This window comes from Protopterus annectens, chromosome 7.part0, assembly GCF_019279795.1.
Source record: "Protopterus annectens isolate FY-2018-M chromosome 7.part0, PAN1.0, whole genome shotgun sequence".
NCBI classification, from domain to species: Eukaryota; Metazoa; Chordata; order Ceratodontiformes; family Protopteridae; genus Protopterus; species Protopterus annectens.
Window position 1 is genome coordinate 224,710,230 of NC_056739.1, and position 21,626 is coordinate 224,731,855.

The 21,626-nt window shown below is 42.8% G+C and overlaps 1 protein-coding gene across 1 annotated transcript in view; it reads left to right on the forward strand.

The window, feature by feature from the left end:
* Positions 1-21,626, forward strand: part of TRIM33 (tripartite motif containing 33) — a gene marked incomplete in the record, with an annotated part of 2,559,229 nt that overhangs the window by 1,908,334 nt on the left and 629,269 nt on the right.

Below are 21,626 nucleotides of genomic sequence, written 5' to 3' on the forward strand. Positions count from 1 at the left end.
TCTAGTACCCTCTCAAGACATGTGCTTTCTGGGTGTGAGACTGAATACAGCAGCCCAGATGGCCTTTTTAACCCCGGACAAACAAAAGAGTCTGTCACTTTACTTCCATCAACTATCTCATCAGTCCGTGCTGACTGCAAGGACAGTCCTTCAAGCATTAGGGTTCATGGCATCTTGTATTCTGGTGCTTCCCAATGCCAAACTGCATATGAGGAAGCTGCAATGGTATCTCAAAAATGTATGGACACAGCACTGCCAGGATTTGGACACTGTCATTCAAATAATACCTTGCCTTCAAAAGGAATTCTTGTGGTGGGCTCAGGAATGTCACCTAAACAAGGGACTCTCTGTGACCCAGCCAGAGGCGAGTCAGATTTTAACGACAGATGCCTCGGACATTGCTTGGGAGCTCATCTAAATGGAAAGTGGATACAAGACAAGTGGCCTGCCAGACTACAGCATCTACATATCAACATGAAGGAGATGTTAGCAGTCCAGTTTGCATTGATGGCTTTCAAGGAGTTACTTCTTCCAGGGCAGGTGTTGATTCTAACAGACAACACAACTGTCATGTGGTACATCAACAAGCAAGGGGAACACATTCTTATCCTCTATGCAGGCAAGCAATGATTTTATGGGAGACTGCGTTAAGCTTGCAACTAACTCTTCAGGCAAGGTTTCTGCCAGGAGCACAGAACTCCCTAGCAGATGTGTTAAGCAGACAAATCATGGATCCCCACGAGTGGAAACTGGATCTTCATGTATTTCAGAAATTGACAGTGTCATGGGGAACTCCAGACATAGATCTGTTCGCTTCTCCACTAAACCACCAGCTGCCAAAGTATTGCACAAAGGGGTTTCATCACACAGCTTGGAAAGTGGATGCTCTGTCTTTCAGTTGGAAAAACCTTCATGTCTATGCCTTTCCACCTCTGCCTCTTCTTCCAAAGGTACTATTAAAGGTCAGACAAGACAGGCCAAGGATGATTTTGATAGCTCCAGATTGGCCTCGGAAACACTGGTATCCACTACTACGGAGTCTGGTAAAGAAGCCTCCATGGCCTTTACCTCTGATTCCTCATCTGTTATCTCAGAAGGACGGTCATCTGCTCAATGTCAAGCTTCACTCTCTTCATCTAACAGCCTGGCATATTCTCTGTTGAAGCACAGCAGGTCTCAACTTCCTCAACAAGTTTTAAATGTGATTATGGAAGCTAGAAGACCTAGTACAAGGAAGGTGTCACAGAAAAATGGAAGAGATTTTTATTTTGGAGTACAGCAAAGAATTTGGAGATTTCTGAGCCTAATTTGAGTGTGGCTCTTCAATATCTTACTGAGTTATTGGACAAAGGTTTGTCCTTCTCTTCCATTAAGATTCATGCTGCAGCAATTTCAGCTCACTATGATTGTGACCCACCTTTGTTTTCGCATCCTTTGTTCAAGCAGTTTCTTAGAGGGGCAAAGAATATAAGACCCCCAATAGAGCTCCTACTCCTGCTTGGGATCTCAATTTTGTGTTGGAAAAACTTACTCTACAACCTTTTGAGCCTGCGGCTACTGCTGAATTGAAATACTTGTCATGGAAGACTGCTTTTCTGTTGGCTATTACTTCTGCAAGAAGGGTGTCTGAGTTGCAGGCCCTTATGGCAGTAGAGCCCTTTTGATTTTCCATAAGGATAGGGTATCATTACGTACTAATCCTTCCTTTATGCCTAAGGTGGTTTCTAGTGTGGCTTTAAACCAAACTATTCATTTGCCTACTTTTATGCAGACCCCCAAAATAAAGGGAAAAGATTTTGCACACTTTAGATGTACACAGGCAATTGAGATATTATTTAAGCAGGACTAAGGATTTTAGGCAGTCTCAGCAGTTGTTTGTTTCTTTTGCTTTGAGTTCACAGGGCAAGCCTGTGTCAAAACAAACTATTTCCAGGTGGATTGGCTTTTGCATTGCATTTTGTTATTCCCATCATGGCAAGGAGATTCCAGCTGGGATTAGGCCTCATTCCACTAGGGCTACTGCCACTTCAACAGCATTTCTAAGGGGTGGCAACTAAGGATATTTTGGAAGCAGCTACTTGGAGTTCAGTGCATACTTTCTCTAAGCATTATCACCTTCCTATCTACTCTAAGTCTAGGGCTGGTTTTGCCACAGCTGTTTTGCAAGGCATGTTGTCAGCTCCTACTTCTTTATAATTTGCCAGCCTCCCTTACCTCTGCTTTGGGATTCTACCCAATAGTCAGGACTGCAGCAATGGAAGTCGAAGAACATAGTACAGTTTTGTACCTACCATAAATGTAGATGTTCGAGGATTCCATTGCTGCAGTCCAATTTACCTCCCTCCTTCCCCTCTGTATTTAGGGGTGGTTGTGTAGGTGAGTTTACATGCTTATATTTTTGTATATATTGTTGTATATATTGTACATGTTTTTGGTGCAGGTTTTTTGGGACTTGTCTTTTTGGGGTCTTCTGACATCTGGGGCAAGAAAAGACTGGGGATATGACGTCGGTCATGCGCATTAGTACCCTGACGTACTGACGTCAGTCTAAGGCGCCATGACCGACGTCAGCCTTATACTCTGGTATTCGGGCCGACTGGACGCGGACTATACCCCAATAGTCAGGACTGCAGCAATGGAATCCTCGAACATCTACATTTATGGTAGGTACAAAACTGTACTTTATTAGGAGACATGCCTGGCTTCGTGAACAAAGTTTGCCGGAACAGGTTAAGGCTAAACTTTTAGATGCCCCTGTTCAGCATGATGTTTTACTTGGATCCAAGGCTGAAGAAGTTATTAAAAAGATGGAAGAAAGGGCAAAATCTATGCAGACTGTGAAAGTTTTCTTACAAGTTCAGCCTCCTAGATTTTCCAGGAATTGGCCCTCCAAAAATTGGTCCTTTCCCACGTCTGACAGGCCTCAAAGGGGAAGATATAGACGCTCCGGAGGTCGTGGTCAAGCTCAGGCCTCTTACAGATCCAGACAATGGACTGCTTCTTCACCTAGAAGGGGAGAAGACAGATCCCAATCTCAAAGGAAGCAGACTCAATGACTCTCTAGGTTGGGCTTCAGGACCCCCTTACCTGGATGCCCCTCTCGGAGGAAAGCTTTCTCTTTTTTACAGAAATTGGACTCATATTACCCAGGACAAATGGGTATTGGACGTGATTTTAAGAGGCTACAAGTTCTATTTTCATACTCTGCCAAGGGTTATCGGTTGGCCAGACCTGCCAAAACATCAATGGGCAGAGGCCTTAAATCAAGTGGATGCTCTACTGGCCATGAGAGCCATAGAGCCTGTTCCTTTATCAGAAATGGGAAGAGGCTTTTACTCAAGACTATTTCTGGTTCCAAGAAAACAAAACTCATGGAGACCTATTCTGGACCTTTCAGTGTTAAACACCTTTTTGGAAATTCCAAAATTCAAAATGCTTACTCTACAGCAACTGCTTCCAGTACTCTTCCAGGACGCTTGGATGGTGACATTGGATTTAAAGGAGGCCTACTTACACATTCCCATCAGGCAGGAACGCAGGAAATTCCTCAGATTCAAAGCAGGTTCGAGGCACTTTCAATTCTCTGTACTGCCCTTTGGTTTATCTACTGCGCCCAGGGTTTTCACCAAGTGCCTGGCACCAGTAGTGGCTTATTGCAGACTTCAGGGGATTCAGATTTACCCCTATTTGGACGACTGCCTTATCCAGGCAGACAGCAAGGACCTTTTACTTCAACATCTGGATTTTGTTCAACGTCTCTTCCTCCTCCTGGGATTTTCAGTGAACATAAAAAAGTCACAATTGATTCCTTCTCAACAAATGATATTTTTGGGAGCCCTCCTAAATACAAACTTACAAAGGGCCTTCCTTACTCCAGAAAAACAAATACAGCTGGCTTCAATTTTCAAAACCTTGGCAACCTTAACTCGGCTCACTGCAAGGAAATTCCTGCAGGCACTGGGCTATATGGCTTCATGCATTCTGTTAATTCCAAATGCAAGGCTTCATATGAGAAAGCTTCAATGGTACCTGAAAAGTGTATGGTCACAGCATTACCAAGATCTGGACACTTTGATTCCTCTGATCCCCTGCCTCCAGAAGGAGTTCCTTTGGTGGTCCAGGGTCTGCGCTTTAAACGAAGGGAAGCCTTTTCGTCTACCTCAACCTTCTCAAATCATAACCACGGACGCCTCGGATTATGCTTGGGGAGCACATTTTCTAAACAATTGCCAGCAGGGACCTGGACAAAGAATCACCTTCACTGGCACATCAATCTGAAGGAAATGTTGGCAGTTCAAAATGCTCTTCTAGCCTTCAAGACCCTCTTGCAACCAGGGCCTCTTCTAATTCGTACAGACAACACCACAGTCATGTGGTACATAAACAAGCAGGGGGGCTCTCATTCATACCCCCTTTGCAGACTAGCTATGACTTTATGGGACATAGCTCTAAGTCTGAATCTGCATCTTCAGGCTCAATTCATTCCAGGAAAGCAGAATCTCTTAGCAGACAGCCTAAGCAGAAACATTTTGGATCCTCACGAATGGATGCTAGACACCAACTTATTCAACAGGATAACTGCAGTTTGGGGTGTCCCCAGATAGATCTGTTTGCATCCCATCTCAATCATCAGCTGCCTCTCTTTTGCACCAGGTCCTTCCACAAAACAGCTTGGAAAGTGGATGCCCTGTCATTCAGTTGGAGGAACCTTTCGGGATATGCCTTCCCTCCTCTTCCTCTTCTTCGCCGGATATTACTGAAGATAAAACAGGACAAGCCCAAGTTCTTCATCTTGATTGCTCCAAATTGGCCTCGACAGTTTTGGTATCCGACCTTACAACATCTGTGCTTGGAACCTCCTTGGATCCTTCCTCTGTACCCTTCTCTTCTGTCCCAGCATCAGGGTCAGATGCTACACCCTCATCTCAAGACCCTTTGCCTGGCAGCTTGGCTCTTCAAGGAAATTTGATTTCTTCTAAGCTCCCCAAACAAGTTTTGGATGTTCTTCTAGAAGCCAGACGGCCTAGCACTAGGAAATCCTATGCCTCTAAATGGAAAAGGTTTTGTATTTGGATGCAGGACCTGGCTCTAATCCTTTTGTGCCTGATCTTTCGTCTATTTTGCTTTACCTTTCGGACCTTTTGTCTAAAGGCCTTTCCTTTTCTTCCATTAAGATTCATGCTTCTGCCATATCTGCTCATTTTAATTCTGACCCTCCTGTTTTTTCTCATCCATTGGTGAGACAATTCTTGAGAGGAGCTAAGAATTTGAGGCCTCCCAGGACCCCTCCTGTCCCTGCCTGGGACCTTAACTATGTTTTGGAAAAACTCACTTTGCCTCCTTTTGAGCCTGCTGCGGCTTCTGATATTAAATTTTTATCCTGGAAGACAGTTCTTTTGTTAGCATCAACTTCTGCCAGAAGGGTTTCAGAGTTGCAAGCTCTTATGGCTGTGGAGCCATACCTAATTTTCCATCTTGACAGAGTATCCTTGAGGACCAATCCTACTTTCATGCCTAAGGTGATTTCAAAAGTTGCTTTAAATCAGACAATCCACCTTCCTACTTTCTTTCCTAATCCTCAAAATAAAGGGGAAAGGATTTTGCATTCATTGGACGTACACAGACAGTTACGATTTTACTTGGACAAGACAAAAGAGTTCAGAAAATCTAACCAATTTTTTGTTTCTTTTGCCTCCAGTTCTCTTGGAAAGGCTATTTCCAAATGGATTGCTTATGGAATAAGATTTTGTTACACTCATCATGGGAAACAGTTTCCAGGTACTGTGAGAAGTCATTCTACTAGAGCAGCTGCTACTTCTACTGCTTTTCTCAGAGGAGTCCCTACCAGGGATATCTTGGAAGCTGCCACTTTGAGTTCAGTGCATACCTTTTCCAAGCACTACAATCTCCCTTTGTACTCTAAGACCAGGGCAGGTTTTGCCTCTGCTGTTTTGCAGGGCCTTCTTGCTGCCCCTTCTTCTATCTAGCCTCCTCCCTTTCTTCACTGCTTTGGGATTCCACCCTACAGTTATGACTGCAACAGTGAAACACGAAGAACATAGTACAGTTGTGTACACCTACCATAAATGTAGATGTTCGAGTGTCTTCACTGTTGCAGTCGGTGTGTCCCTCCCTCCTATCCCCTCTTGTTTCACTTTATGGTGTGTTTGTGTTTCCTTGTGGGACTCATTTTTTGTTTATTGGGGATTTCTGACATCTGGGGCAAGAAAGGCTGGAGAAGATGGCGTCGGCTGAGGGCTATGTACCAGAGCGTACTGACGTCAGGGTACTAGCTTGTGCAGCCGACGCCGGACCCAGACTTTGTGATTCTGGCCGACCTCGGGCTGCCTGCCAGCAGGATCACCCTACAGTTATGACTGCAACAGTGAAGACACTCGAACATCTACATTTATGGTAGGTGTACACAACTGTACTTTCCATCCCAAAGAATAACTTTTCTGGGTGCGAATCTAGACACAACCACCCAAATGGCTTGCCTCACAGAAGAAAAACAGTCAACTACCGGATTACTTCAAAAATCTGTCAAGACAAACTCAGCTGACTGCAAGGAAAATCCTGCAGGCCCTGGGTTACATGGCTTCTTGCATTCTTCTGATTCCACAAGCAAGGCTGCATATGAGGAAACTACAACGGTACCTAAGGAGTTTATGGACTCAGCACAGTCACAGCTTGGAAACTTTGATACCACTCATCCCATGCCTTCAAAAGGAATTTCTGTGGTGGGCTCAAGCAAGCCAGTCAAACAGGGGTCTGCCCTTCAGCAAATCAATAGCCAGCCAAACCATCACAACGGACGCTTCAGACCACAGATGGGGAGTGCACATGGAGGGCAGATGCATTCAAGGACTATGGTCACAAAAAGAGCTACGCATACACATAAACCAAAAGGAAATGCTGGCAGTGATGCATGCAATCGAGGCCTTCAAACTCTTTCTGCATCAAGGCCACCTGCTAATAAGGACAGACAACACCACAGTTATGTGGTACATAAACAAGCAGGGAGACACCCATTCCTACCCTCTTTGCAGACTGGCAATGAATCTATGGGAACTTTCCTTGAAACTCAGTATAGAGCTGCAATCCCAGTTTGTGCCAGGAAAGGACAATATACTGGCAGACAGCTTAAGCAGAAACATCATGGATGCGCACGAATGGATGCTGCACCCAGACATCTTCCTTCAGATAACACAATCATGGGGGAGGCCGGACATAGACCTCTTTGCCTCCCCCCACAATCATCAGCTGAAGAAATTCTGCTCAAGGACATACCACCCACAAGCATGGAAAGTGGACGCCCTCTCTCTTTCAGCTGGAGAACCAACAGTGTATGCATTTCCACCTCTTCCATTACTGACCAAGGTCTTACTGAAGATCAGGACAGAGCAGCCAAAAGTGATTTTGATAGCTCCGGACTGGCCAAGACAGCACTGGTACCCACTGTTAAAGAGCATGTCACGCACGAAACCATGGCTTCTTCCACAATGGCCACTTCTCCTGACACAGTACAATTACAAAACTCTGCATTCCAACCTGAAAACCTTGCAACTAACAGCCTGGAAAATACCTTGATTCCTCCCCAGGATAGGCTATCCAAGAGAGTGAAGGATATCATCATGGAAGTTTGCCGGCCTTCCACAAGAAAGGCATATTCAGCAAAATGGAAAAGATTTCACATTTGGAGCACCACAAAGGGCCTAGATGTGAAAGTGATGAACATGGCACATATCCTGGAATACTTGGCAGAAATGCTCCACAATGGCCTGTCTTACTCTTCCATTAAAATTCATGCTTCAGCAATTTCAGCAGAATACAATACTGATCCACCTGTCTTCTCTCATCCTCTCCTAAGACAGTTTCTAAGAGGAATTAAAAACATCAATCCTCCAAGGAAACCACCAGTGTCTACTTGGGACCTTAACTTTGTGTTGGAAAAACTAACACTGCCTCCCTTTGAACCAGCAGCATCTGCAGAACTACAGTTCCTGTCTTGGAAGACTGCCTTCCTTCTGGCCATAACCTCAGCAAGAAGAGTATCTGAGTTACAGACCCTCATGGCAGTACAGCCATTTCTTATTTTTCATCAGGACAGAGTCTCATTGAGAACCAATCCTTCATTTATGCCAAAGGTGGTATCCAGGGTCTCATTAAACCAAACTATTCACCTGCCTACCTTCTTTCCGAATCCACAAAACAAAGGGGAAAAGCTTCTGCACACCCTGGACATACACAGACAGTTGCGCTACTACTTGGACAGAACTAAAAGTTACAGAAAAACTGACCAGCTGTTTGTAGCATATGCTGCTGGTGCACAAGGAAAAGCAATTTCCAAACAGACAATTTCAAAATGGATAGGGAATTGCATTCGTTTTTGTTACTCCTTTCATGGAAAAACTGTGCCAGCTATCATTACACCTCATTCCACCAGAGCCACAGTCACCTCCACAGCCTTCATAAGAGGGGTGGCTACCAAGGACATTTTCGAAGCTGCTACATGGAGCTCCGTGCATACATTTTCCAAGCATTACAATTTACCTTTATATTCCAGATCCAGAGCAGGCTTTGCTACGGCAGTCCTGCAGGGAATTTTAGCTACACCATCCTTTACATAGATCCTCCACCCCCAGATTGGCTATGGTATTCTACCCATATGCGATGACTGCAGATGCATCCTTGAAGGACATAGTACAGTTTTGTACCTACCATAAATGTAGATGTCCGATAGGTATGCATCTGCAGTCAGGTTTACCCTCCCTCCTTCCCCTCTGTGGTATTTATTGGGTACCTTTCCCTCTCATGGCTAGCTGGGGTTATCTATTATGGTGTATTTGTTTTATATTTACATATATATATATATATATATATATATATATATATATATATATATATATATATATATATTTCTGTGCATTTTTGGAATTTATTGCATTTCTCCAAATTTAGCCTTCCTTAGATGGCACCTGGCATCTGGGGCAAGAAAAACCGAGGAAGATGGCGTCGGCTGACGTTTTTATACCCCAGGCGCTCTGACGTTGGGGAAAGGGCGACATCAGCCGACGCCGGGCCCAGACTTTGGAATCCGGCCAACCGAAGGGCTGCCTGAGGCAGGACAAACCCATATGTGATGACTGCAGATGCATACCTTTCAGACATCTACATTTATGGTAGGTACAAAACTGTACTTTGCCTACCTTCATGTTCCTGTCCTTCAGGAACACAGCAGATTCCAGCGGGGGGATCACATTAAGAATTATGCCACTTACCATCTACTACACCCATAGTATTTACCAAGTGTATAGCACCAGTTATTGCCTTTTGCAGAAGCAAGGAGTCCTTAGTTACCTATACATAGACTATTGCTAGAGATTTCGTCTGTAGATAAGGCAAAACTTCTGGCAGCCATGCAAATCTCAGTGTATGGCATTCTGAAGGTGAGTTTCACCCTTAGCATTCAGAAGTCACAGCATCCAGCACCAGGGTTACCTTCCTAGAGGCAGATTTAGACTCTGTCCAACAGAAGGCCTGTCTACCCAGGGATAAGTTGTTGCTGTCTGAGTACCTTGTGCATCTGTACAGCAAAAAGATAAGAACAGTTCTGCATGGGAATTTCAGAGGGTCCTAGAGTACATGGCTTTTTTCTTTTTCTCTTCTGATGGGTAAATTGAAAAATAATTGTACATGAGAAAGCTACAGTGACTCTTAAAAAAATTCCTCATGTACAATTTTTTTAATTTACCCATCAGAAGCGAAAAGGAAAAGGCCGTGTACTCTAGGACCCTCTGAAATTTCCATGCAGTCCTGATCTTCTCTGTTCGCTGTGCAGATGCACAAGGCAAAACAAAATCCTGTGGTGGGAGTAGAGCTTCAAAGCCAATCCAAGAGCCCCCATTCAACTTGTAGGAAGTTTTCCAAATCTCATCCACAGACTGCTAGGACATGGCTTGGGGGTCACACCCAAGACAAGTCAGAGCCCAAGGGACATAGAATAGACACCTGGCAGTTCAGCACATCAGTAGCAGTTGTTTACCCCTTGAAAGTATTCCAAGAAGGGCTAGTAACAATGCTAACAAACAACACTACAGTGATGGGGTATGTAAACAAACAAGTATAACTCGTTCCTGCCACCTGTGCATGTTAGCACTGGAACTGTGACTACTTGCTGAGAGATTAGGTCTCACTCCCATACATCCCGGGTCAAGACCACCTGCTTACAATGTCTGAGCAGATCCTCCTTAGACCCCAATGTGTGGATGCTGAAAACGGAAGCTTTTCTTTTGATCTGGCACACAAATGTGGTGTGCCAGACATAGACCTGTTCTCTTCTCCATAAAACAATGAAGTTCTGCTCATAGATTCCCCAGAGTTGGGGCATGGAGAATAGATGTCGTCTCCTTCATCTGGACAGCGCTTTTATTATGCCTTTCCACCAATACCCTTATTCTCTGGTTGTGGCGGAAAGTGAGGGCAGATGGGTCAAGATTGACACTGATGGCTCCTTATCAGAACAGGCAACATTAGTACTCCCTCTGTCATTATGTTAGTTTAGCATCATAACTGTATTTTTCATACATTTGGTCTGAAAAAGGAATTATATTGGAATTCAGTTATTATTTAATTGAAAAGATTGATTTATTTTTCAAATTATGTAAGTTTATTATTTAAATACATGTGATTTTTTTTTTTTTTTTTTTTTTTTTGAGGAATACCAAGACCCCAGAATGCTTTAGTAGAATGTTAAAGCCACTAGTTTGTGTTCTTTTTAATGTAGTAAACAGCCAGCATATTTCTTTCCCCTAGGTTCCTGCCTGCATGCTTCTAACAAACTGTTACAATACCTTAGTAGACTTTTGTTAATCATTCATGACAAAAAATGCTTAATGTCGTAGAGCTGTTTGTTCCCTTTAGTGTAGATAATACTCTGCCACAGGCTAATGCTGCTAAGGTGAGCCAGCATTTGAGGATGAAGTTTTTACTCTGTTTGCTGTTGTGTAAGCCCAGAATGCTTCTGTGAGATTAGAAATGTGTGTCCTATTGTGCATGTTTGCTAGCAGGTACTTTTATGTAGTCTATTACTGTCATTAATTTATTTGGCTTAAGAATATGTCTTTTTCTTAACCAAATTCAGTGGTAGAGAGTTAAGAATCGTTGGCTACAGACTAGGTGACCCAATTTTGAGTAATGGCACAAGGATGTGACAGAGCTGGCTTGGAAGCTAGGAGGCAGCATACTGGAATAAATTAATTGTTAATTAAAAAAATAGAGGTGTTTTAGTGGTTTTGGAGAGAGTTCAGAAACTTCATGAAAGTTTGTATAAATCAGAAGAATGGGGAAACTAAGAAAAGGCATAACTAAGTATTTATGGAAGACATAATTATACCAGAGTTCTAGGAGGATGAAGCTTGATGATTAATAGCCAACACTTGAGATAAAAATGTTGCTGTCAACAGGGAACCCTCCAGGAGCAGGTGTTATTGCTGTGGGAAGTTAGGAGGGAAGACAGTGTTTTAAAATGAGAAGTTTGAACACTCTGGAGGAAAGCTGCTGTGGCTGTATTACTAGAAGAGGGTAGAGAAGCTTCAAATCTGGCTTCATATTGACTAATTTGAGTATTAAACCGTATTTATTTATTTATTTATTTTTTCCTGTACTAGCTAAGAAAATGGCAAAGACTTTACCAAGTGTGATGTGGTGGAAAGTCAGTATTTGATATTAATAAAATTGTCTTCGTAGCCAGTTCTTGGGTCTTCCTGCCATGCAGAAGACCATGACTGGCATGATTAGTCTCTTCATCGTCCCTAGCCAACAAACGTCTGAAGACCCATCTGTATGTTGGGGTATAAGAAGAGCTTCCTTCAGTGCCATCTTCAGTTCTTTGTAGCACGATGTACTTTCACATGTGTTCACTACACATAGTTCCAGAGAACCTTCTTCCAGTCAGGCAAGTACCCTGTTGAGGAAATATCTGTATTAATTTAATGTTCAAAAAAAGTCAACAACTGCTTGAAGTGCGTGAAGCAAATACTGCATAAAATATTTTCACTTGTCTTGTCTGTTCTGCATGGGGCCTCAGCATGACTTCTCTTACTGTCATAACTGTGCAAAATTCTGTTCAAAAATTCTAAAACGTGCAGTGGATATAAAAAGTTTACACACCCCTGTTAACATGTCAGGTTTTGTGATATAAAAAAATGAGACCACAATAAATCATTTCAAAGCTTTTCCCACCTTTAATGTGACCTATTACCTGTACAATTCTATCGAAAAACAAATCTGTTAGGGGAAAAAAATATAAAAAAAAATGTACAATACGCTGGTTGCATAAGTGTGCACACCCTTAAACTAATACTTTGTTGTGTGTGCACACCCTTAAACAAAGACTTTGTTGAAGCACCTTTTGATTTAATTACAACATTCAGTGTTCTTGGGTAGGAGTTCATCAGCATGGCACATCTGGACTTGGCAATTTTTTTACATTTTTTTCCCCTAACAGATTTGTTTTTCAATTGAATTGTACAGGTTATAGGTCACATTAAAGGTGGGAAAAGTTTTGAAATGATTTATTGTGATCTGATTTTTTTATATCGCAAAAACCTGGCATTTTAACAGGGGTGTGTAAACTTTTTCTGTCCACTGTAGGGCCAAGGTACTAGTTGCCCATATTCAGAGTCCTCTTCAATTTCCCCAGTGGTATGGCGATCCACTGCTACCGCATGGCCGTAGTAGACTTTATCTGCTGCTGTCATACCAAAAAAATGGAGAGAGAAAAGCCAAGGACCCTGAAGTTGCCAAATAAGCTCCAACTCTAGGTCTTAATTTGACCAATGATCAAGGTGAGGAGCCTTTGCAGCCTCCTGCTCAGGTGACTCTTATGCCCAAACCCTCTGGCTCAGCCTTGCAAGAGGCCTCCATGGTCTCCAACCTACCTGCAAATACTACCACAGCACACGTCAGTAGTGTTTAAGGATATTAAGCAGGCCTCAGCTTCCTATGCCTGTGCCATGAATGTTGGGGGAGACACCATGCATTTCTCTACTATTGAAGCTAAAAAATTGCGGTCGGACAACTGCATCCTCATATAAAATGGATGCCCAAACCAATGCAAACCACTTTTTCTCTCCCTCTATTTCCATTACTTCTACCACGTATTCTCAGACGGAAGCCCAAGATGACCTTAAAATAGTACAGGAATTTATAGCCCTTATGAAATCTAGAGACCTTTTTCATGCTTCCACTACTGAGGCCTTCAAGGAGCAAGGAAGTAGGCTTTTCAGGAAGAGGTTTCCTCTAGCTCTGATGATGGGGAGCAATTGTCTTACGCTGGCCACTTGCCACCACAAACTTACCCAGATGCAGACTCAGATGAGACACACTTCTGCTTTCCTCCTGAGGACCTTACCTTTGGGGATACCTTGCATAGAATTAAGTTTTCACTTAGGAAAGTAAGCTTTTCTAACAGGTTCAGTCTCATTTACAGGGAACTGTTGAGCTTGTCTTCACCCAGATCACTGGCTATTCCACCTGCACACATATTAGAGTGATAACTTTGAAGACATTGCTATGCACCTTGATTCTCTACCCCCCCCCCCCACACACACACACACACACACACACACACACACACACACTCTCTCTCTCTCTCCCTCTCCCCATCTCCTAGGAAGCTAGACAGGTTTTACAGAGTTTGAGTTTCACAAGTGCCTGTACAAAAAAATGAAAGACTGACCCTTCTGTAGTCTCCACCAAATCCACAAAAGGTGTACCAAAAGGGGGCCAGCAAGACATCTCTTGGCTAATGACAGGAGAAGTAGATTATTAGATTTGGTAAGAAAGCTTATATGTCTGCCATCCTGACAATGCCTTTGAATAAGTACATAGGTATATACTAGGCTAATGACCACCATGGGCATTATAAGCCCAGCCGTGGAATCTAACACAGTTTTATCCCTATGTATCATAGGCATTTATTTGGAAGGAGTATGTTAGGACATTTCTAGAAGTTATGTGATGGGGTATTTAAGATTGGGTATTACTTCCTGCCTCTATCAGTGACATGGGCCTGTGCTCCAGGGTGAATTTTAGATTTCCCATCCATTGGTCAAGGTAACACTTCAAAAGGATTAGGAATGAACTCTGCTCCACATGGATGGGGGGGCCTGTTCCAGAGCATTTGGCTCCTCTGAGACACGCATTAGTCTTGCCAACGTACCTCTCAACCTCTTAGCAAAAGAAGTTTGGACAAAGCCAAAAATAATACCGGGAAAAGGCCCAAAAATAGAGAAATATTTTAAATTGTGCTCATATAAACTTAAAGTTGTTAGAATAACAGGTTTTGTGTTAGCATGCATTTTCTGAAGGGTGCGACGTCTGGAACTGAAATGCCTGCCATTAATTAGTGGCTTTAATCCTCAGTGATTTGCCAGAAAACAGATATTTTATGAGGAACAGATTAAAAGTATGAGGCAAAAATCTGGACATTTGAGCGGTATGCTCACCAGCATGTTATGTTGCAATCAAAATTTAAATTCTTGGCTCTAGTGGTTCTGATGCCGTTTGATGTTCAAAAGGTCCATTGGAGTTGGATCTGTGGATGCCTTGTATGTGAGGCATAGATTGCTTCTCGGTAACCAGTAGGAGACCATACAGAGAGAGAACTATAAGGTGATCCATGTAAAATAATGTTTTTATACTCTGGATCCTTCAGGTAGGGAACCTTTGTAGATGTTCCACCTGCTGCATATGTTTGCTCAGGAACATGCCGAAGGAGGCATTACTCAATGATGAGTCTGATAAGGAACGAATAATGTAGCACTATAAATCCCTTGGACCAAGATGCCATGGCATTGCTTATAAACTGGGTGCCATAAAATGGTTTTCTTACAGCTTGGACCACATGTTGGTCAAAGACCAGATTATTGTTTTCATATGTTCCATATCTGACTGCCGGGTCAGTTCTGTATGCTAAAGTACCTTGAATCTCTTCAGGTCAAAATTGTAGCCAAGACAGACTTTTGCAGATGGAACCTTATCTAAGGAAATTGAGGAGATAGAGAAGGTTTACAAGTCTTCAGACACTGCCTAACATGTGGCTGTGATGCCTTAGATAATTCTTGCAGAGCAGCTACTACCACAGGGTCTTTCATCTGCAGACATGCATGGCTCAAGACCCAACCCCTGTCAGATATATGGGAAAGTCTGAACTACTGAATGCTCCATTAGGCAAGGAATTGCTTTTTGGCCCTCCAGCTGAACACATTTTTGAGAGGCTGGATAAAAAAAGGAAAGCAAATTAAAATTGTGGAAGAACTTAACCTGTCTCTGACCCCAAATTCCATTAAGCATTACTCGTATAAACCTTAGCTTTTTTGAACTAGACATGGCAAGGGGAGGCCTCCCTGTGGCAAATGAGCCTGACAATCCAGATGATGACAACCAGACTAATCACACACAGCATGGAGCTCAAAAGAGCACACCTAGAACAGAAGCAAAACACAACTGCTACTATGTTTAACCCCAGTTTCCCATACCCTTCCCACCGTGACCTCTAAGCCTCTGGCTGGAAGATTCTTCTCCTTCCTAACCCAATGGAAAACCATCACCAGGAACCAATGGGTCATCAGCATCCAGTTCAGAGAGAATACCACTCTTTTTAAGCATTCCAAAATCCCCAGAAGAAGAAAAAAAGACTCTTACCACCAATCTTTTGGGAGCTACTTTACCAAGGATCCATCCAACCTGCCCCTCCAAGACAAGAGGGAAAACACTTCTACTCAAGGAATTTTCTAGTCCCAAGAAAAGATGGCACTTGTAGGCCCATCTTGGGCCTGTCAAAACTAAACAAATTTCTCAACATACCAATATTCAAAATGCATACTTTGCAAAAACTGTTCCATTTGTGGAATTGAGTTAAGGACCTGCTCAGAGTGTTTGCCACAATATTTTGACCTGAGGGAATGTAAACTGCCTGAAGAGTCATTTGATACTGGATACCAGTTCTCACACCAGGAGGGCCAGCCAGCAAAGAATATAAAGTGTTGGGGTCATTTCTCTGAAAAATTCCTGTAACGTTTGCTCTTATCCTGAAGAGACTTAACTCATTCACTCCGGGGCAGCTCAGAAAATGCTGCCTGCTTACTTCCACCATAAGAACGACAGTGCATCCTGACCTTGTATTCAGATAATCCGTTTGTAATACCATACAGAAAACAAATCTTCATAACTCTTTAACCATAAGAGCTAGACTAAAAATGTAACTGTGAAAGTTGTTCAGCAGATACTGACCTTTCTAACAGTGTAAATGTTGATAGTATGTATCCAAGTCATTATTAAATATTTGCCAAGGAATGCTAATATTGTACATTTTTTTTACCTTTTTGATACAACAAATCACAATATCTTGGAGAATGTAAACATGTAGACCCATACAATTTGTAATTAATTTGTTTGTATGAATGTTAGCTTTAAAATGATAACTTAACCATTACTGTGTGATGCTCCATTACGGAGATATTCACAGAAATGTGATTAATATTATATTTCTCATAATTTATAATGCGTAATATTTCACCGTAACAGAGACTACATAATGAACAAGTTGTGTGCCTCAATTTCAGCTTCAAAACGATGCCTCATTTGTGTCATCACCATGCTCCCTTGCAAAAATATGGGCATAATAATGAGAAATATTGCAAATGTGTAATTTTCATAATCCTACAAGAACAAACTGTGATGTCTGTGCATGTGTACAGCATACAGACGCAGTTCTTTTACCATGTTGTAAGGAGTAATAGTGTCTTCAAAATGAGGTATTACTTGGAACATTGACATGCTCCCTTGCAAAGTTGGTTACCAAAATATGTAAAAAAGATAATTTCCATATACTAAACAAACTTTGATATCTGTACATCTGTACAGCATACAGCTACAGTTATTTTACAATGTTGTAACTATTAATGCTGTCTTCAAAATGAGTTATTACTTAGCACATTGTCATGCTCCCTTGCAAAGTTATTTACCAAAATATGAAAGAAATTAATAATTTTCATAACTTTATTCATAAACAAACTTTGATATATATATATATATATATATATATATGTGTGTGTACAGCATATAAACTGTTATTGTATCATGTTGTAAGGAGTAACTGTCTTTTAAATGATGTATAACTTGGCACAATTACATGCTCCTTAGCAAACTTATTTACCAAAATATGAAAAAAAATATTTCCATAACCGAAGTCCTAAACAAAATATGATATCTGTACAGTTGTCCTGCATACAGGCACAGTTCTTTTTTCCATCCTGTAACTACTAATACTGCCTTCGAAATGAGGTATTACTTAACCTCACGAGCCACGGTGATGCAGCGGTTAGCGTCATCACCTCACAGCAAGAGGTACTCCTGTTTGATTCTCGGCTGGAGCACCTTCTGTGTGGAGTCTGCATGTCCTCCCCGTGGTCGAGTGATGTTTGAAAGACATGCAGGTAGGTGCGTGCGTGAATGGGTGTGCCTTCTTTGAGGGTTGGGCGTCAGGCTGGCACTTTGACACCATAAAAATCCACTGCCAATCATTAGCGGCCCGGAGTTCTGCTGTGGCGACCCCTAACTGGGAAAAGCCGAAAGACTTACCCTCATGACATGTTTCCTGATAGTTATTTAGCAAAATATAAAAAAAAGTCATAATTCTCATAACCAAATGTGATATCTGTACATTTTGTCCAGCATACAGACACAGTTCTTTTTCCATCCTGTAACTAATAATACTGCCTTCAAAATGAGGTACTCTGATGACATGTTCTCTGACATTTATTAACACAATAGGAAAAGAAATCATAACTCTCATAACCATAATTGTAACCAAACTGTGATGTGTGCAGGATGGTTATTTGTATATTCTCTTGTGTGTGGTACTCTTGTCAGTTCTTACTCAGCATGTTCACCATTTCCCTACCACAGTTATTTGCCAAACTAAGAAAACACCATTCATAATCAAACAGTTGTCTGTACCTGCACCCAGCATTCAGATGGTTCTTTGACAATCTGAAAATGAAATGTTACTCAGAATGTGTACAAGTTCCCTAGCATTTCTTTTCCTGTGTCACCAATAGTGACAATGGTATTCATAAAATATAACAAGAGAGATGTTCTTCATACCACATTGCTGCAGTCCTAACACTTGGGTAGTCCGCTGTCCCAGTCGGCCCGAATACCAAAGTATAAGGCTGACGTCGGTCAAGGCGCATTAGTCTGACGTCGGGACGTCAGGGTACAAATGCGCATGACCGACGTCATTTCCTCAGTCTTTTTTGCCGCATGGTCCGATGCAGAAGCAGTTTTGCAAGTGCAGGTTGGCGTTCTGAGATTTTCCGAAGTCGGAGTTTCAGACCGAATCCAAGTTGGCTAAGTACCCCGTTGGGGAATATTTTGGTTTTTTCTTGCCTCAGTATTTTACCGGATGTCAGAAAAAGTGAATAACTGTATTTCTTGTGGGAAACAGATACCTCATAGGGGTTACCATACCTTGTGTATACCTTGCTTAGGGCCTGAGCACGACGTTGTTGGCTGTCGCTCTTGTGCTAGATTTAACAAACGCACTATAAAGAGAAGATTAGATTGTGCCAGGTTAGTTTTTGGGAAGCGGTGTAATTATAAAATGCCGTCGGATGCGCCGACGTCCGCCTCGTCAAAGCGCAAGGACAAAACAGCAAAGCCTAGGCTGGAAGAACGGTCCGTACCGGACGTCGGTTCTTTAGAGGGCTCGGTGGAGCCAGGGATTCAGCCAGAAATTTCTTTGGAATCCCAGGGAGAGACTTTATTACTGCAAGATGTGACCTCTCAGGAGGTAGGCCAGGCGGAAGGGGCTTCTCAGGTAGCTGTTCTTCCCTCCCTTCCTAAGGTGGTTAGGCCCTCCCCTGCTGTTTCCAAGGCTTCTCCCAGGGGCAGGCCAGGTTTTGTTTCAGGTGTTACCCCTAGTTCTTCAGGGTCTGTACCTAAGAAGCATATGCTTAAGATGGCAGAAGATTTGATTACAATGATTAGAGGTTCTATGCCCCCTCCTGATAAGAGGCCTAGGGTGGAACCTGAGCTTGGGAGTTTTGAGCAGTGTTCGGATGCTTCTGAGTCTTCGGCTGAAGACTTGCAGGAGTATTCCCCTTACTCCTTCTGCTTCTCCTCCTGAGGATTTTTCATTTTCAGAGACTCTTCATTCCATGAGGGAGCATTTTAAATGGGAAGGTCAGGATTTCTCTGATTCCAGGAAAAGGCTTAGGGAATTTTTGTTTCTTCCCCAGCATAGGCCTTTAGCTATTCCTCCTGTTCTAGATGTGGTGGAGGATGTTTTTGCAGAGGCTTCTCTGAACCCTGACTCTTTGCCTCCTGCTCCAGTTAAACCGGATAGATATTATAGGGTGCCTGAAGCTCATAAGTATCTTTTTAAGAGTCCTAGGGCAGACCCAGAAACTGTTTCACAGGGGCCTAAAGGTGTTAAGGCTTCTGTTGTTAAAAATCCTGTTCCTCCAGATAAAGAGGCAAGGGCTTTGGATAGATGGGGAAAGAAAGTGTATACTTCTTCCACTTTGGCCATGAGAGCTTTAAATTGCCAGTTTCACATGTTGAAATATCAAAATTATCTCCTTTCACAATTAAAGTCTAAGGTGGATGCTTTGGCGGAAGGTATTGAGTGTAAAGAGTTGCAGGATTTAGTTCATGTTTCTGAACAGGTGGGTAAGCATTCTTTGCAATGTGGTTTTGATGCTGTGCAGGCCTCTTCGAGGGTGGCTGCCACTGGTTCGGCTCTTCGCAGGCACGCCTGGTTGAGGGATCAGAATTTAGCTGAGCATGTGAAAACAAGCATTTTAGATGCTCCTTTACAATCTGATGTGTTGTTTGGTTCGCCTGTGGAAGCAGTTCTAAAGAAAATGGAAGACAAGGCTAAGTCTATGCAGACTGTTAAAGATTTTTTGCAGGTTCAGCCTCCGAAGTTTAGTAGAAATTGGCCTACCAAGGGGTGGACATATCCTGCTTATGATTCCCAGTCTAGGGGTAGGTCTAGACGTGGTAGAGGCAGAGCTCAAGGTTCTTTTAGGCCTAGAACAGGGAGTTCACCTGCTCAGTCTTCTGGTGAGGGCAGGGGTCAGTCCTTTCGTAAACAGACCCAATGACCTGCCTTTTCTGCTGCCAGAATCTTCTCGTCTGGCAGCACCTTTGGGAGGAAGGTTGGCACTTTTCAAAGAAAACTGGAGTTTACTTACCCAAGACAGATGGGTATTGGATATCATTCACCACGGTTACAGGTTTTATTTCCATACCTTGCCTCCTTTCAAAGGCATGCCAGACATTCCTCCTCAACAAAGGAAAGAGGCTCACAAGCAGATTTCTCTGTTGCTCCAAATAGGGGCCATTCAGCCGGTTCCTGTGCCAGAAAGGGGCCTAGGATTTTATTCTCGCCTGTTCCTAGTACCAAAAAAGGGGAACACGTGGAGACCAATTTTGGATCTGTCTATCCTCAACACTTATCTGGACATTCCCAAGTTCAAAATGTTGACGTTACAACAGCTTTTACCTCTGCTGGGCAAAGATCACTGGATGGTAACTTTGGATCTCAAGGAAGCTTACCTTCATGTTCCTATCAGACTAATTTGCAGGAAGTATCTGCGTTTTCGAGCTGGGAATTCTCATTATCAGTTCTCTGCATTGCCCTTTGGCTTATCTACTGCCCAGAGTATTCACAAAGGTTCTGGCTCCAGTGATAGCTTTCTTCAGGCTAAAAGGAATACAAATCTATCCTTATTTGGACGATTGCCTGATTCTGGCTCAAGGAAGGGACGTGCTTCTTCAGCATTTGGAATATGTGATAGCAGTGCTAAGATGCCTAGGGTATTCTGTGAACGAAATAAAGTCCAGTCTAGTACCCTCTCAAGACATGTGCTTTCTGGGTGTGAGACTGAATACAGCAACCCAGATGGCCTTTTAACCCCGGACAAACAAAAGAATCTTTCTCTCTACTTCCATCAACTATCTCATCAGTCCGGGCTGACTGCAAGGACAGTCCTTCAAGCCTTAGGGTTCATGGCATCTTGTATTCTGGTACTTCCCAATGCCAAACTGCATATGAGGAAGCTACAATGGTATCTCAAAAATGTATGGACACAGCACTGCCAGAATTTGGACACTGTCATTCAAATAATACCTTGCATTCAAAAGGAATTTTTGTGGTGGGCTCAGGAATGTCACCTAAACATGGGACTCTCTGTGACCCGGCCAGAGGCGAGTCAGATTCTAACGACAGATGCCTCAGACACAGCTTGGGGAGCTCATCTGAATGGAAAGTGGATACAAGACAAGTGGCCTGCCAGACTGCAGCATCTACATATCAACATGACGGAGATATTAGCAGTCCAGTTTGCATTACTGGCTTTCAAGGATTTACTTCTTCCAGGGCAGGTGTTGATTCTAACAGACAACACAACTGTCATGTGGTACATCAACAAACAAGGGGGAACACATTCTTATCCTCTATGCAGGCAAGCAATGATTTTGTGGGAGACTGCATTAAGCTTGCAACTGAATCTTCAAGCAAGGTTTCTGCCAGGAGCACAGAACTCCTTAGC